At 43.3% G+C, this 18,470-nt stretch overlaps 1 long non-coding RNA gene across 4 annotated transcripts; it reads left to right on the forward strand.

Moving 5' to 3' along the window:
* Nucleotides 1-14,789: 14,789 nt before the first annotated feature.
* Nucleotides 14,790-18,176, forward strand: LOC9266737 (uncharacterized). 4 transcript variants are annotated; one of them, XR_010737239.1, is made up of 4 exons: nt 14,790-15,124; nt 16,852-16,993; nt 17,083-17,122; nt 17,775-18,176. It is a non-coding gene; the product is annotated as an uncharacterized lncRNA (long non-coding RNA). The 4 variants fall into 4 exon arrangements; XR_010737241.1 differs by having other exon boundaries at nt 17,804-18,176; XR_010737238.1 differs by lacking the exon at nt 17,083-17,122.
* Nucleotides 18,177-18,470: the final 294 nt, after the last annotated feature.

Genomic DNA, 18,470 nt, shown 5'->3' on the forward strand with positions numbered 1-18,470 from the left:
GTAAGGCTTAGTTTGTGGCTCAGTCTGGTTATAAACAAAAGTACACGGATTGGAGATGGATGAAGTCGGGGGTCGATGGACATTCTCCAGGGCAAATGAAGGCTACACGAGCTGCGGCCCGGTAGTCGAGATGTCATGGCACAGGGCTGGTGTCCTGCTGCTAGGGGGCTCAATTCTGCCTGCCTGTCCCGGGGGTTCCGGCCGTAGGTGGGGTTGGGTCGGTACTCTTGTTTATGGCTAGGATGGGTTGGGAACTATGTCACGTCTTCCGTCCGTATACCGTGGTGGTATGTGGCACGTGGTTACACGTGAGGAAGATGTGTCTTGTGGGTAAAGATGTACACCTCTGATCAGAGTATAATCTATTCGAATAGCCGCGCCCTCGGTTATGGGCAAGCCGAGCAATGTACCCAAGTCAGTGTTTCAAATTCTTAAAATTTGCTCAACAACTAAAATGTGGAATGGTTGGCCTGGGTTGGCTTGGGACGAGCTGGGACCCAGGGTCGGGTTGCCAGTTCGGTCTGAATCATCGTAGGCCTTGGGTTAAGGCAGGTTCGTGTGGGTCCACGACCTTGATTAATAATATTGTATAGCTCTAGGATCGTGTTTATAAAATGGCTTTGGACAACTAAGTGACTTTTAAATGCTGTTTACTGCAAAACTTAACCCCTATATTATTATCCCCTTGTACCCCCCCTTGCATTAATTATGCATCTCCGGTGTGTCTTGCTGAGTACTGTGGTTGTACTCATTCTTGCTCTATCTTTCTCCCCCCTTCAGTAAGAGAAGCTTTGGAGAAGAAGTCTTAGGTGGAGTCCTGGCTTATACCCCAGTTGAGCGCCTGTGAAGATGGAGCCGTAGGCCCGCTAGTCCGCTGCTGTTTATTTTTGTTTGTCAGGCCTGAAGTGCCTTTGTAATAATGTAAATATTATCGATATAATAAAGATGTGTCTTTTATATCATGTTTGTGTGGTGTACCCCGGCTTTTCCTGGGACGGGGATTAATACACTAGCGTTCGGGAAAAGGCAATTTTCCCGGTCGCGACAAGGTGGTATCAGAGCCATCTCGATTGTAGGATAAGCCAAGTGGATAAAACCTAAGGACATATTTTATAAATAAAACTATTTGCGAAAGTTCCTCTTTTTCTCCTTCCCCTAATGCTATTTGCAAAAGGTTTACTCTTTTCTTCCTTCTTCAAATTTCAACTAGTACTAGATAATCAGGTCAGTGAAGAAGAAGACATCGTCAGTTGTTTGCCGAAGCTCCGGAAGACTGCAGGAACCGCTGGCGAAGCAAAGGAAGCAGTGAAGCCAGCTGTGAAGGAGTGAAGATCTTGGGAACCCGTCGCAGAACCTAAGCCACCCTCTAGTGTTTCGTTTGTCGTGTGTTTCCTTGCTTGTGTGTGTAGCGCGTGGTTTGCATCGGTGGGTGGTGATGTAACCATGCTAGGTTGTTTGCTTAATCAACTTGCAGAATAAGTGAAACAAACAACACATCAGCAAGAAGAGTTAGTTCCTTTAAGGTCCTGTCTCTAGTTCTGGTCTATTCTTTCCTGGCTTGTTTCCTCTCTCACCTCAATCCCTGTAACAGATGTTTAACAGAGAAAAAGGAAAGAATGTCAGCGGGTATGCCTCAAGTAACTCAAGTTTTCAACTCAATCCATCACTAGCCTCGAGAGAGTTAACCAGGGCACACCCTTGGTCCATTCCAAGCATGCCGCTTAGTTCACAGCTACCATTGGTTGGAAGTCAAGACCAAAATCAGTATGTGTTTGATCGAGCATTTGCCACCCAGGTCAATGAGCTTCCAATGCCAGAAGAGGATGTCCCCTTTTGTCACGATTGTAGGGAACCAGGACACTATGCCCTGAATTGTCCATGGGTATATGCCAAAGAAACCCCTTCCTTTGGTTTAGCAGGGCAGACATCGCTAAACCAGCCTCCTCACACCAAGACAAGCTTGCAGCCTAGTGTGCAAAGTAGAGAGCCCAATGGAGAGAATCCATGGAATCCCGGGAATTGCTTTCCTCCTAGCCTTTCGTACCACGTGGGGTCACGTACTAAGCAAGCCAAAGGCAAGAAGAGTAAGAATCAGAAGAGAAAAGCGCCGATGCGAACTGAAGAAGAAGTACGTAAGATGGCTATTAGCAGCACCGAATGGCCTCCCGCAGGGATAACTATTCCCAGACGTCAAAGAGGAAATACCTTCCGAGGTGCCCGACAGTTGACCCAGCACCTTCTAAGCCATGGTGGCAGAGTATCTGATAGTGAAGGGTCAGATCAAGTCTCCTCGAATGATGAAGATGAGTCTCCCCGACATCTCGGTGAGGAAGAGATGGAATCAAAAGCATGCACCCGTTGTGGAGAAATTGGACACGTTGCTAGCATGTGTCTCACACTCTGCACTCATTGTGAAGAAGACCATCCACCAGGGGAGTGTCCCACCCGCAAGGTCACATGTTTTCTGTGCGAAGGTACAAACCATGTGCCCAAGGATTGCCAACTCAGTGTGTTGTTGACCAAGACCGCAGAAATCCAACGAACGACCCTATGATTGTCTCATCAGCTAGTCAGCTCCAACAGCAACATCGACGATATCATCCACAACACCAATGCTCCTCCTGCTCCACCTAACTCTGCAATAAATCATAGCAATAATATCTTTAGCACCAACCATTCTCTGCACCGACAGCCTCAGCAAAGAATTGTCGTTGATGGAAGAAGTTGTGTCTCTCCCCGACCTACTCCAGGCCAAGCAAAGGGCAATCAACCTCCGGAGGGCGATACCAAGCAGAAGACCGTCATCCGCTTCAACCAGCAATCAGAAGGAAGCTTCTCCTGTGAATGATAGCATTATGCAGTCCTATCACATCATCACAGAACCAATCAAGGATGCAGTCACTAGAACAATGCCAGCTATATCTCTCCAGAATCAAAATGAGCAGCCATGTTTGTGGTTTTCAGTTCGCTACTTATCATGGTGTAATCGAAAGTTTGCAGCAACCATGTAATACATAAATATATTCATGTCTATAAACAGTGAGCTTGCTATGCTTATGGATGATTCATGTTGAGGATACAATGTACCGATGTTAAGCACCGTCCCTTTTTGTTTAAGGCAGGGCCTTGTATTCATGTAATAAGGGAGACATGTGTAATAAAAGCAAGTTCTAGGAGGGCTATTTTGGAAGATGCTGATATGGAATTATGTGTATAATTGTTTACTGTCAAAGGAGACCTAGGGTCTCATTTCAGCGGAACTATGTTCTAACCTCGAGTTAATAACCAACCTGATGATAGAAAAGAAAATGCCGAGTCCGGGAAGATATCTGTTGCTTCAATTGTCAAGGAATGGGTCATTTCGCCGACAAGTGCCCCAGACCGAGAAACATAGCTGCCAGCACGTCAGTCCACGCAACTCCTTGCAATCAGAAGCTTGCTCCTCAGCGAATTGTCATCCATGCATCCCGAAGCAGTCCTATAGACCGCGTTGCAACAGCTCCAACTCTAGCGAGTGCATTACCACAAGGTGTCAATGCTCAATTTCAGCCCCAGCCATCAGTTGACAAGACAGAGGCCAGTATCGGCATTGTACCTTTGGATGTTCCAGCACAGCAGCCAAAGAAATCAAGTACAAGATGAAGAACCCGAGCGTAAGAAAGTTATTGTCTGTTACAACCTGTAGTACCTGTTAAGGAAGCAGACATGCCAATCGCCAAGTGGTCACTGGAGCAAATGCAGTACCTGATAAGCCTAGCGCTAGTCAGAAGCAACCATAATACTCTTATATCAGTGTTCAAATACTTTTGTTTTATAGTTGTTCCCCGTCAATCATGTAATAACAGAGAAACATGAGATAATGAATGAGTTTGATAAGCTTATGAAGGATCCATGTTAAGAGTGCAAGTGCTGTGAGTTGTGCACATTTTGTTGTTGATTAGGGAGACCTAGGGTCTCATTTCCGTAAACCCATAATCTGTTAGGAATCAAATAGCCTAGCGATTGATGGCGAAGAAAATCAAGTGATCAACCAAAGAGGCATTTGTTTGGACTAAGAGTTTCAGATGTGTCTCTTCGGATCAAAGGCAACAATCGTCAGTCTAGCTTTTGACGAACTACTTCAAGGTTTCTCTGAAAGACAGCACGCCCAAGCACCTCATTGCCCCAGAAGCATCCTCAACACCCGGAGCGAAGAGTACCTGGTTGAGAAAGGTCGAAAGGTGATTAATGGAAGAGATCGGAAAAGATGTTTGGTTACTGGGAAAAGAAGTAGGTCGAAAGGTGATTGATAAAGGATAACGAGAACCATGATTTGTGTCACTCAAGGAAGAACTCCCGATAGCAAACAACCCTACAACAGTTGCCCTGTCATTAAAGTAGGTGAATTCACGAGTAAGAGATGACCACAGGTAGAAGTACTTCTATGGAGACAAGGATGGAAACTTTTGTGACATGACCAAGAAGTCAAGAAGTAAAACCTGAACAGTGGAATCTAAAGCTCGGTTCAACCTTGGGCTTTGTATCAGATGCTACTAGAATAAAAGCACTTGCACTAGTATCGCTCAACGCACCTTCCTAGCAATCGATCCATCGAGAAAGAACACATCAAGGCGGAAGGTGCACAGGAATACGTTGAATGCTAAATGATGACAACATGAAGAGAATAGCGGAAAGTAAACTGAACATAAAGAAAGTGAATCTGAGTTGCTTGTTCGTGGGAGCTATTCCCAGTGATGAACCAAGTGATATGTTCGAAGATAGTCTACAGAGGTCAGATTAAAATCACCTCTAACAACGAAGCTTCAGATCTGGCAGGATCACGATCAGACAATAACAAGTCCAGCAGCAAAGTCATTCGGGAAGACGTCAAAGCATGTCAAGTGGGATAAATTGGTTCTCTTGGGAAGCATAACTTATAGTTAGAGTGGTTGACCCTTGCATCGAATAGCAGAAGTACCTAGCACCGGAGACCAGGAAAACTAATATGAGGCAGTTTGTGGCAAGTTAGAAGTAAATGACAAGCATGATATTCTTATGATGGCAAGCATGGTATCCTAGTAATGACGAGCTGATCTCGACACACGACATGAAGTTGATAACTTGTGTTAGGTTGACGCCGAAGATATGAATCGTGAGAAGTTCTGGATCTGAAGCCCCATCATCAAGTGCCACAACCCAGTCGAAGTCAGCTAAAGGTTCAACCAGAGATAAGTCAGGTGAAGAGAAGATTCCATCCGCAACAGGAGATCGAGCCAAGCAGTCCAGAGTGGAGGAGTTCTGCTAGGCTAGTTTGTTATAGAAGACGGAGCGGAAGAAGTCAGACAAGAAGAGAAGACCGCTCAACCTATCTTCTTGCTAGCCTCCTCGAATCTCGGGGACGAGATTCCTGTAAGGGGGGTGGATTTGTCACGTCCTGATAAATTCATCCCGAATTAAAAATCATTCTCTAAAAGGAATAATAGAATTAATTAAAATTCGAAAAGAAATTGGCAAACACTAAAATGCGTACAAGAAAAATTCAAATGTGGCCCGGAGAATTTTTGTTAAATTCTCCTTGGTCTAAAAGGAGCCTTCAAATTTTAGTGGAATTTTCAGAGCACAAATAATAAATGAAAAGAAATAAACAAAGTTAAAAAGGTTTATAAAAAGAAAAACCCTAAAAGAAGTCTTCTTTCCCCCCCCTTCCCTTCTTGGGCCGGCTCGGCCCAATTCCCTCCCTCTCTCTCCTCTCCCCCCCCGGCGGCCCATCGGCCTCCTCCTCGCACGCGCGCCGCTGACAGGCGGGCCCGCCCGCCACCCTCGCTGACGGGTGGGGCCCACCTGTCATCGCCTTCCTCCCGCCGCTCCCGCCGCTCGCCCGTGCCCTAGCGCCGCCGCCGCCGCGAATCTCGCCGCCTCCCGCCGTCCCCGCGCGCCATAAAGTGGGGGGAATCGTTCCCCGCGATTCCCTCTCCGTTTCCCCCGCTTTTCCCTCTCTCTCTCCCTCGGATTCGCTCGGAATCTTTCCCCTAAACCTCGCCGGCATCAATGGCGGCCGCATCTTTCGCGGCCGTTTCCCCCTCGCCCGGCCGCTCTCTCCCCCTCCCGACGCTATTTAAACCCTCCCCGTGCTTCCCTCCTTCGTTTCCGCCGCTCGCCGCCCTCTCTCCCCGTCGGAATCGAGCCCGCGCCGTCGTCCTCTCTCTCCGCCGTCGCCGCCGAGCTCCGGTTCGCCGCCGTCGTCGCCCCGGACTTCCTCCCGTCTCGGCGTCACCTCCATCGGCTTCGCCGCGTCGTCGTCGACCTCGTCCGCTCCTCCGTTTCGCCCGCCGACCGCCGGAGCACCGTCGTCCTCGCCGTCCCGAACCGCGCCGCCGCTTTCCTCCACTCCGGTCGTCGTTTCCGCCGTCCTCGTCGTCCCGGGGTGAGCCGTGGACCGCCCCTTTCGCTTCCCTCTCTTCTCCGCTCTCTCGGGCGCCGCTCCGCCGCGCCGGTGGTCGCCGGCGGTGACCATCGGGGCGCGGGCGCGCCGCCTCCCGTCGGCCGTGCCGGCGAGGCCGCCTTCGGGCGCGCCCCGCGGCTGCCATGTGGGGCCCGGCCGTCAGCCGCCCGCGCCCTCGGTGCGGCTGACGCGTGGGACCCACGGCGCCGGCCGGCGTCAGCCGCGTGCGCCCGGTCCACCGTGGACCGAGAGGCTGACGCGTGGGCCCCACTCCCGTGGACCCGGTCCGCGCGCCCTCTCTCCCGGCTGACGCAATAAATGAGTTTTTAATTAAAATTTAAATGAAGAAATTCGCAAATATCCATTTAAAGAGCATATAAACTTCAAATGGCCATATCTTGACCATTTGAACTCGGAATTGGACCGTTCAAGTCTCTAATTTTTCCTTAAGAAGTCAAGAACCCATTTTTGTGCTTTGTTTCTGCTGTTATATGGAGTTTATTAGAGTAAAAGCCTTTTCTTTTCCGTCGGTCGCGTAGACGCTGCAGCTTCGGAAGATCCGCTCTTCGTGGAAGTTGAAGCCGACGTTTGGGAAAGCGAGCAAGGCAAGTCACATCATCCTTGAGCATATTGAATCCCAGTTTACGAAATTATTTTAATTTAAATTAATGCATTATCGCTTTATTTAAATTCCCGCGTTATCACTGTTTTATTTAGCCATGCCTATTTACCTTTGTTATGACCTTATTATTATTGCTATTGTTATTATTTCCTTGTTCACCCTAGAGTAAACAAAACCCCAACTAGTGGACATTCTACTCATGGCACCACTAGTTTAATTTTAGGTAGATGCTTCGCAATTTAATTAGGTAACATTAGGTGGTTTTACAACTCTAGACTTTGGGAATATTCATATCACCTGGACACTATGGAATGGTTTGGTTATTGTGGAATTGGCTTCACACCGCTCCTTCTATTCAAAATCCCCAAATTGGTTTTAGGCTGGGCTCGAGGTGCGTGGTTGGGTTTTGATAGTCGTACCTCGGGTACTATAAGGATTAAGCTCGGGCCTCTGTTGCAAAGCACTACCGTACTTCCACATGTCTAGTGGGTAAGGCTTAGTTTGTGGCTCAGTCTGGTTATAAACAAAAGTACACGGATTGGAGATGGATGAAGTCGGGGGTCGATGGACATTCTCCAGGGCAAATGAAGGCTACACGAGCTGCGGCCCGGTAGTCGAGATGTCATGGCACAGGGCTGGTGTCCTGCTGCTAGGGGGCTCAATTCTGCCTGCCTGTCCCGGGGGTTCCGGCCGTAGGTGGGATTGGGTCGGTACTCTTGTTTATGGCTAGGATGGGTTGGGAACTATGTCACGTCTTCCGTCCGTATACCGTGGTGGTATGTGGCACGTGGTTACACGTGAGGAAGATGTGTCTTGTGGGTAAAGATGTACACCTCTGATCAGAGTATAATCTATTCGAATAGCCGCGCCCTCGGTTATGGGCAAGCCGAGCAATGTACCCAAGTCAGTGTTTCAAATTCTTAAAATTTGCTCAACAACTAAAATGTGGAATGGTTGGCCTGGGTTGGCTTGGGACGAGCTGGGACCCAGGGTCGGGTTGCCAGTTCGGTCTGAATCATCGTAGGCCTTGGGTTAAGGCAGGTTCGTGTGGGTCCACGACCTTGATTAATAATATTGTATAGCTCTAGGATCGTGTTTATAAAATGGCTTTGGACAACTAAGTGACTTTTAAATGCTGTTTACTGCAAAACTTAACCCCTATATTATTATCCCCTTGTACCCCCCCCTTGCATTAATTATGCATCTCCGGTGTGTCTTGCTGAGTACTGTGGTTGTACTCATTCTTGCTCTATCTTTCTCCCCCCTTCAGTAAGAGAAGCTTTGGAGAAGAAGTCTTAGGTGGAGTCCTGGCTTATACCCCAGTTGAGCGCCTGTGAAGATGGAGCCGTAGGCCCGCTAGTCCGCTGCTGTTTATTTTTGTTTGTCAGGCCTGAAGTGCCTTTGTAATAATGTAAATATTATCGATATAATAAAGATGTGTCTTTTATATCATGTTTGTGTGGTGTACCCCGGCTTTTCCTGGGACGGGGATTAATACACTAGCGTTCGGGAAAAGGCAATTTTCCCGGTCGCGACAGGTTAGTAATCCTAGTGTTAGTGGAATATTTATTATTCTAACACAAATATGCATTGCAAGCATAACTAGTTCTCCTTTATTTTGGTAGTATTGACGGGCGAAACTGATCGATAACGACCGTCAACACTATTCCCTCCACCTAGCCCAAGCTACACCTATTGATTCTTTATTATTCCGTCGAAAGCTGAGGACTTCGACCCAGAGGGGAAGTAATACGAGTAACAGGAAAGAAGGCAAGGCAGAATCTGGCTCGCAACTCATTCTAGCTACTGCTCACACTCCCAACGGTGTAAATGTACCATTGGTTTGCTCTCTCTTGGAGAGAGAACGGAAACAATTTATATTTAACAGCTCCTATGTCATGCCTTCAATCAGGAGGCACGAACTTAACTGCTCAAACTCTCGCAGGTGATGGTAGGGGTTTTCCTGGTCTATATCATAGAAATATTTCTTCCTAACCATACTGATGAATTTGGGACATATTTCATAGCCAGGTATTAAAATAGGCTCCGATGAAGGAGGTGGCTCATAAAATTCGCCCCGAGGAGCAAATAATTGGAAGATAGATAGTGGCTCCATAGGCGAGAAAAGTTTTACGAGGATGAAGGTAGCAGGGGTGAAGGTATAAGAAAGAAAAGTAAAAAGGATACAAGGATGAACAAGGTTCGGAGATAAACAGTAACCGTTCTCCGGCAACGGCGCTAGAAATGCTTGTTGGTATTTCTTGACGTCACAGATAAAATCCGCAAGCGCACGGAAGATACCGATATAGCCCTTCACATGGGAGTACTCCAAGGTATCGATTTCCTCAGGGAACATGTGTGTTCAGCTCCTCTTCAGGCTCATCCAAGGACACGAAGCAAATGTAGGCGAAGCTCTTCAGGCTCATCCAAGGACATAAAGCAAATGCAGGCGAAGGGTGGAGAGGATTTCCGAGTGAGAAATAGTGTTTAGGGAAAGTTCAATTTAATACTAACGCAATACTTCAGTCACTGGCCAGCCCGCTACTCCCAGATGTCGCTCTACTGTGTACTCGGACAGGGAGGACTTTAGTATATTTGAGGGTTGTCACCACCTCTACACCAACCTCAAACCTACTATGGGATATGAAGCAATCACCGGAAATTAATTACCCAGACACCGCGTCTACGCAATTAATAACTACTATAGTGTTTATAACTCACTAAAACAATCACTATAAATTAATGAACTATAGTGAACAATGATCCCACACGCTAATTAGGAACTAACCAAAAATAATTCTCACGAAGTAAACCTTCATTACTTAGAATGATATTTCTATTAAAGCAGAATAATTAACAAGGTACAAAAAGGTAAGAGGAGAATTACCGACAACTCCAGAATTCCTCCGATTTCTTCTACCTTACTCTCTCCCTAAATCTAGTATACAATAAAGTACAATAGAGCCTCTTGTAATTCGGCTCATACTTTGGTGTGTGTTGGAATGAATGACGTAAGGGGTATTTATAGGCTTGGATGTGCCTTGGAAATGTGGAGAAGCTAAGCATGCAAGGAGCATCTTCACTCTTGAGCTTCCATATGTCCTCTATGACGGTTTCTACTAGTAGAAACGGTCTTGGATAGTCGGTAACTACCGACTTGTGAACATTGGGGCTGATTGGGCTGTTTTTGGGTTCGGCAGAACCCTTGCTGGCTCTATTTGCCCCGAATTTTCTCGTGGGCTCTGGTAAAGATCCCTCAACCCATATGTATGGTGGATTTGCCCATTTGAATGTGTTTCGTTTGGTTTGTGGGTCCAAAACTCCATAGGCTTGAATATGGATGTTTAATTCACCTCCTTCTTTATGTATATTTTGTCTCAACTTTGATAGTTTGTCACCTGCATCCAAATATACACCAACACTCGTGGAAATTATTAGAAATAAACCCTACCGCTATGTTGTATGTTTTATTTTTTTCAGATTTATGCAGGTATTGACGGTGTAAATTTGGCATTTAACAGCCGTCAACAAACCCCCACACTTAGCTCTTTACTCGTCCCGAGTAAAGGTTAAGGATTAATGTGGAATAAAATTTCCCAAGATACAATACAAGTATACAGATTATTCTAAGCCATACCTGTACCTGTGAACTTTTGCAGTGTCTAACTTACTATCTTAGGTAATTGATGAACGGAATAGTCGTGACTCAAGTCCTTCTTGTTCTACCTACCAATCTCTTGGGATTTTCATATATTTTTGCAAAGTAGCTTTACTCCTCAGATGACCTTTTCTCGGATCACTCGTGTGGTTTTATTTATGGATCCTCACTAAGGCATATCTTGCCGATTTGTCCCTATTCTAAAAAAAGGGTGAAGGTAGAGTAGTTAGCCTACCAGAGAGGTGCAGTGGTGTGGGTTTTGTGTCCGATTATTCGGTTGCTCTATGTTATCTCGGGGGATGTAGAGTAGTATTTAATAATGTAAACGTGGTGTCTAGATTATTAAGTATCATTATCTGGGCATATATGCTATGGGTCAGTCGAGGTGGGCCGCACATAGTGACAGCTCAGTACGGGTATTCCTCCATGATAGCATATATTCTTAAGAAACTTTCCTGGGGAGGATACTCTATGACAGGTCGTTGTAAGGAACTCGGCAACCCGGGGTGGTCTCTCGAAACACCAGGAGGGCACTGTTATGGCGTATTGGCTATATGGTTGTATACTAGCAGATGTACACTAAGATTAAGGTGTATACTAGAATTATAGGAATTGATTGATTTTCTATTTCTTCTTCCACATAGTTTAGGATTGATTAATGAGAGATATGAGTTCTTTGCTTCGTGTCACTCTACCCTTATAAATATATTAACCCCTGTTTAAAGACTCTAATCATACAAGTGGCATGTTTACATTATTAGCATAGTTCTCTCTTACAACCTTCCCTTGGGATTAAATAAATACGATACATTGGAATACTCCCGGGTGAAATGCTATAATAGTATATCCGTGCGCTTGCGAATTCCTTCTGTAACCATATATATACCAGGACCATTTCTAGCTCCATTGCTTGGAATTTATATTTCTAGTAATGTAAGAAATACCAACAATACTCTACTTTGTTGTGTTGTGTTGAGCTCCTCCTTTTATAGCCTTCATATGATGGTTGGAATGGCAGTTGTGGATGTCAGTACGCCCACAATCGTCACTGGGGAGCAACCAGGGACTGCGACGTGTAGGGTGGAGATGGGGGGCACAATGTTGGTTCGACCGACCTGTGGGTCCCACCAATCTCCATTGCCTTTCTCCAGAGGCTCACAGGTGTGCCCCTATGGCGGTTAAGGATGGTTTGGCCCCACTTTAGGTCGATTTTAACTGTGATGTGGGCCCTCCAATCCTTGTACTCACGTGGATTGGCCGGAGGTTCATTTTGTCGCTTAACAAGTGCATTTTCATCCATGAATGACCTCCATAAATATATTTACCAAAGCTAGTGGAAAATGATTAGTAGTTTATCTGTACAATCACAATGCTACTTTAGATAGATTTGTTATATCCATCACATAGACAGATTTATTGACTTATTGAGTATTAGATTATCATATACAGTCTCATGTGGCATCGCTAAGGTTCGACCTACTAGATTGTTATAGATAATCTAAATCTTATTAAGCCGATAGGTTCATGCTAATGTTTCGTCGGAGGGTTAGCCAATCTTATCTTATGTGTTAAGTTTCTCTCTGCTAGTTTTACTGTCTTAGTTAAATTTAATGCATGAACACTTTGATCGATGTCATATCAGCTTGCTTAAATCTATCGAGCAATTATCAACCTTATTTTGCATCGGTTTGGTTTGACCTATGGGGTTGTGGTTGTAAGTTAAATTTATTTATGTTAGTAGGCATCAATCATTGTTTCATCGGAATTTCAGCCGATGAGTTATCTGGATATTGTTTAAGTGTTGCATCGACTTATAAGGATTATATACAAGTTGGTTTTAGCCGATTGTAGCAAAGGCTTTATTGATTACTTAATCATTTGTATTTAATGACATCGGATTTTCAGCCGATGCATATTTTAACCATCGAATCAACATCGATCGATTGGTTCATTGGGTATTTATTTAATTACTTTATCATCAGTCAATTGCCTTTATATCATTATTTATGCAAGTGCCGTAATCTAAATCGGACATATAGCCGATTGTTCAAAACCCTATCGACATCAACTGTATCGTTACATCGGCTTGTTAGCCGATCGGCTCTTTGATCATCAGTATATTTATCTATCTTGTCAGTTGCTGGATCAAACTGACTGATACACCCATATCTCATTAAGATTTAAGACCTGCACTGGAGCTAAGCAAATCTCTCATGCCTTCATGTTTTTCATGTCGACACATGTCGTTGACTTTTAGACCTCTTATAAAAAATACTACGTAAGTATCGTTTATTTTGTTGCTACTTGTTTCATAATTAAATATATCCTTTGTATTATTTATATTTCTATTCAGGAAAAACATTATTTTTGTTTTACCATATTGCAATATTTTTTTTATTAAGATGATGGTCAAACTACCCCATAATTCACGGGGGATCCTAGCACACGCGTACACGCCAGCAAATTAGCTGGCGCGCGCGCCAGTTGGGACCATCCTCGCGCGCCTTTTTCATTTTTTGTTCGCATATTTTTTTCCGATCTCTTTTCTTTTTTTTTTGCCATTTCTTTCCATTTTTTGTCAATCTTTCACACTCCTCTTTACAAAATATGGAATTGAAAATTTTAAATTTTGACTTGAAAGTTTTCAAATTTTGTGTTGAAAGTTTTTAAATTTGAGTTGAAAGCTTTTAAATTTAACTTGAAAGTTTTCAAATATGGGTTGAAAATTTTAAATTTGAGTTGAAAGTTTTTCAAATTTGAGATGAAAACTTGAAAGATTTCAAAATTTGACTTCAAAAAATATAAATTTCGAGTTCAAAGTCTTCAAATTTTTAGTTGAAAGTTTTCAAATTTTTAAGTTGAAAGTTTTTAAATTTGAGTTGAAAGTTTTCAAATTTGATTTGAACGTTTTCAAATCTGGGTTGAAAATTTTAAATTTGAGTTGAAAGTTTTCAAATTTGAGAAGAAAAGTTGAAAGTTTTCAAAATTTGACTTCAAAAAATTCAAATTTGAGTTAAAAGTTTTCAAATCTAAGTTGAGTTGAAAATCTTAAACTATATTTGAACAAAATATGGCCGAACGCGGTGAAAAAGAAAAATTCGGTACTAATTACTCCCATAGCTAATCTCGTTTTCTAATAAATATGGCCTAATTAAAAAGCGAAAAATTAGATTAATCACACCGATAATGACGTTTTCTAATAGGACTATACGCCATAATTACCGGAAGAAAAATCAAAACTAATTATGGCGCTAGTCACGTTTTTTCTCGGACTCCGGTTTTGACCACTGTGTTAACGACACGTGAACCAGGTGGACGTATGCACGTGTTCGACATCTAGCGCCGGTTTTGACCACTGTGTTAAGGACACGTGTACCATGTGGATGTATGCGCGAGTTCGACATCTAGCGCGTATGCGCTAATTAGTCCTCCTTTCGATAATCTTAGGGCATCCACAATGTGACCAAAAAGCAGTACTTATAACTCTATATGGGTACCTTTACCATTGTGAGAGATGGCATTAGGAAGAGCCATATGATAAGCTACCCATAGCTATAAAGACCACCCATATAGATTAAAATATACTATCTCTCTCCTTTTGCTTCTTTCATGAGAGAACTGTAACATTTGGAAGTAATTTTTTTTAGAGTGTGGGTCCCATTTTAATGTCAATTGCTATCTATATACATGTGGAAATATAAATAACAAAAAACTACTTATGTGGGTCCCACCTATATGGACTACTTGGTCCATATAGATTAAAATATAGTATCTCTCTCCTTTTGCTTCTTTCATGAGAGAACTGTAACATTTGGAAGTAATTTTTTTTAGAGTGTGGGTCCCATCTTAATGTCAATTGTTATCTATATACATGTGGAAATATAAATAACAAAAGACCACTTATGTGGGTCCCACCTATATGGACTACTTGGTCCATATACATTGGTGATGCCCTTACGCCTAAGTTACTCGTTACTCAAATCCGACGTCCCATATACATCTGCGGTAATCGGACGGTAGCAATTACCTCCACCTCCCCCTCCCGTGATCCACGCCACCTCACCCCTGACCCGCGCCCCCTCCCACCCGTGACCCGTGCTCCCTCCCCTAACCCTAATCGCCGCCGCACCGCCACTGATTCGCTCCGCGGAACACCGAACACCAACGCCCGCCGCGCTCCCCTCACCCAAGCCCGCGGCACCACCGATCCGCGCCGCCGGAACACCCGTGCCCCTCGCTATCCCCCCACCCTCGTCCGTGCCGCCCCAGATCACCGTCGCCCTGAGTTGTCGTCGCCCGCCTCGTCGATCTCCTCTGCACCACCATAACTCCGTGCGCGAACCTCGCCGATCTCCGTGCCACCAGAGCTCCGTCGCCTGCCTCGCCGATCTGCTCCAACCCATATCCCATCCGCCGCCAAGAGGTACAGAAACCCTACTGCCCCACCCCTTCCCCTTCTCTCTTTCCTAGTCGATATTAAGCATCGAAGCATCGATTATCTGTGTCTTCTCCTTATTACTTCACATTAACTGTTTCAAATCATTGCATTTCCTCTCACTGTATAATCTGATACGCAAACATGCGATGTATTATGCAGTGCATTTTTAGTTAGGTCTGACCATTGAACATACATTATATGAATTTTTTGGGTACGTAGTACTTTCGGTGCTCGGTTCACTATGATCCTTCTATTTAATTTAAAATAGTAAGACTGATGGTACGTTTTCTCTGCTTCCAAATCTGTGCAAACTGAAAAGACTATTCAAGGTACCAAAGAGAAATTCTTAGGGTGTGTTTAGGCCTGGTTTAGTTCCAATCTTTTTCTTCGAACTTCCAACTTTTCCATCACATCAAAACTTTCCTACACACATAAACTTCCAACTTTTCCATCACATCGTTCCAATTTTAGCGTGAACTAAACACACCCTTAGTTCACGCCAAAATTGGAAGTTTGATTGAAATTGGAACGATGTGATGGAAAAGTTGGAAGTTTGTGTGTGTAGGAAAGTTTTGATGTGATGGAAAAGTTGGAAGTTTGAAGAAAAAGTTAGGAACTAAACCAGGCCTTAGCGTTTCATCTTAGAAGAAGACAATTTTAATATGCATAATCTTAGCTAAGGACAAAGCATAATATTTGAAACCAATCCAAAAACATTGCATTTATTGAAGGAAAAAAAAAACTCTGAGTAATGCTTGCATGAAAATAGATTAAAACAGGCTCTCCGAAAACAAAATACACTTCTTTACCTGTTGACAACAAAGTCAATTGTTTTTAACAACTGATAATGGCTTTATTAAAGAAAATCAAACTTGAAATTAGTGATCTTCTATCCTTTAACTAAACTTAAAATTTGATGGGAAGAGCATAGAAGCACATGGATTTCTTGGGTTATTTTGTTGTAACACAAGTTTGCCAGACATTTCTGCAGCATCTTAAGGTGGTTTATGTCTATTTTGATCGAGCAGTTTGGCGAGTGGAGATGTGGAATTATACCATAGTAGTTCAGGAGGATTGATATAGGTAATAATTTTTGAGTGATAGATGCATTTTGAAATCTTCATGGATTATGGAGCAGCATAGCTAAACTTTCCTTTGCCGTAACTTAGCCCAAATTGTGCAATGTTCATATTATGTCCGCCGTTGCTTACTTCTGCTTCTGCTCTTAGTGGAATCACTAATAAATGTCATCTGATATGTGTCCTTTTAGATATGCTTGTGTGTTTGCTACTTGGAGATTTGGTTGGGTTGGAACAAAATGTTAGTTAATTGCTTTAAAATGCAGTGCACTATGTATTACGAATATGTACTTCCTTTAGTTGAGTCAGTTTGTCTAATGGCCAGAAGCACTATAACATTATTTAATTGTGTGGGAAACATGACCAGAAAAATATTAAATGGGAATATAATGTACTGCTGCTCGTCTTTCTTGGGGATTCTTTTCGCAAAGTCATTACTGATAAGATGCTACGAGCCTAGGAATCTTTACAGTTGATTTTCTTTTTGCATGTATGGATGTATATTTTGGTTTAATCTTTCCGTACTTTATTTATTTATTACTACTAGGTCAGGAGATTAATTTCTCCTTCAAAGCATATATATGATCAGTAAGCAAGCATGTAGTAATCAGTTGGTGCTGCTTTTGCTTGCAGTTGGTGGCTCTTCCTTTCTCGATCATATATGGTGTTTGCTGCATGCCTACATCTCTTCAGATCATTCGTTCACAAAGAAAAAACATCTAATCAGATCCAACCTCCACCAGTGACGCCGATCTAGAGGCGCCGTCAACTGCAAGTCAGTACCAGTTATGAACTTTCTCATGCCATGGCTAATCATCAACCTTTTCATTGTGCCTAATCTTCAAGTGTTAGTTCTGTCTCTAGGATTGTACATATTTGGCAGTACTTGACAGAATGAGCGATGGTAAGAGATCATTAGACTATAATTGTTCATTTCGGTTATGGAATTATATTTCACCTTGAATATCCCAATAGTACTCATGATTATCATTTTCATTCGGTACTCATGCTGATCAAGATTTGGTCCTTATGCTTAAGTAATTGTTGCTGATCCAGAGTCATTCAGCTCCTTCAAACTGAATCAGTAGAAGGCTAAAAGTAGAAACAAATGCCTTCATGGGATGCCTAAAATGACTGGTGCAGGAACTAGGCTTAAATTGCAGTCAGAATCAGTACCATGTGTTAGAAGCAGATGATCTCCTGGATACTTTAATTAAAGCCACTATCACAGTTTAAACCATATAAATTAATTAAGGCCACTATCACAGTTTAAACCATATGAACTAATAGGAAGCCATTTGCGGTGAATCTTACAATCACGTGCTGCTCTGAAATGTTCCCAAAAAAACACTTTAACCTTTCGGCTTAATATATTAACCGAATACTTTATGCCTACATCAATTGTGCCCTCTAAGATCATGACATTCAATTTATTGTTCTTTATTTTATGAATATTCCAACTATTTTGCAAGATGAAAAGCAGTTTGAGGCTTTGAATCCAAGCAAGTTTGTTTTTACTGTTCTGATGGTACACCTTATTTCATTTGTCGTTACAGACTACAGTCCGAAATTTCTGATTATTTAGGCAGTTAGATGTCCCAGGCAGCGGAAACCGGGTCTTCCCCAGCCTCAGCTCGCAACGCTTTGAGATTTGAGAATCCTGGGCATAAGCAGTGGAGGCTGAGGGTGCCGCCGTTCGCAACTGATGTCGTCATCCTTCCCACAACCGTTGTGCGATAGCCACCACCACCAGATCGAGCGGTCAAGCACCCTGATAGTGCAAGGGAAGTGCATATATACTCTCTGATGGTCTCTTGTAAATTTCTTTCTTGCATTGTCTACTGTACATTCGTCTTGAATCTGAGTTGTTTTTAGGTTCCTTGTTTTATCCTGCACTTTCTTTAGAAATTTCGATCTAATACTCTAATTTATTTTGAATCCTATTGTTACTTGGGGCATTGTTGAGGAGTGACGGTGTTGGAACTGCCACTGAGGCTGAGCTCCAAGTGATCTACCGTGTATTCATTGGCGAGATTGGCCTCAAGCTGCAACTGTGAATTTAACTAACATCCTACGGGCCTGTTGACTTGGTGTTGTCATATTCTGTTAGCAATAGTTTTTTACTAGCCCAAAAATCATATCGAATGATTATGTAAAACCAAATCATTTCTAGCTTTGTTTTGTAATGCTAAATATGGTAATTGATGTGTCGAAACTAGATTTCGGCAATAATAAAAAGGGGGTGGCTATCA

The sequence above is a fragment of the Oryza sativa genome, chromosome 10, assembly GCF_034140825.1.
Source record: "Oryza sativa Japonica Group chromosome 10, ASM3414082v1".
Classification (NCBI taxonomy): Eukaryota; Viridiplantae; Streptophyta; class Magnoliopsida; order Poales; family Poaceae; genus Oryza; species Oryza sativa.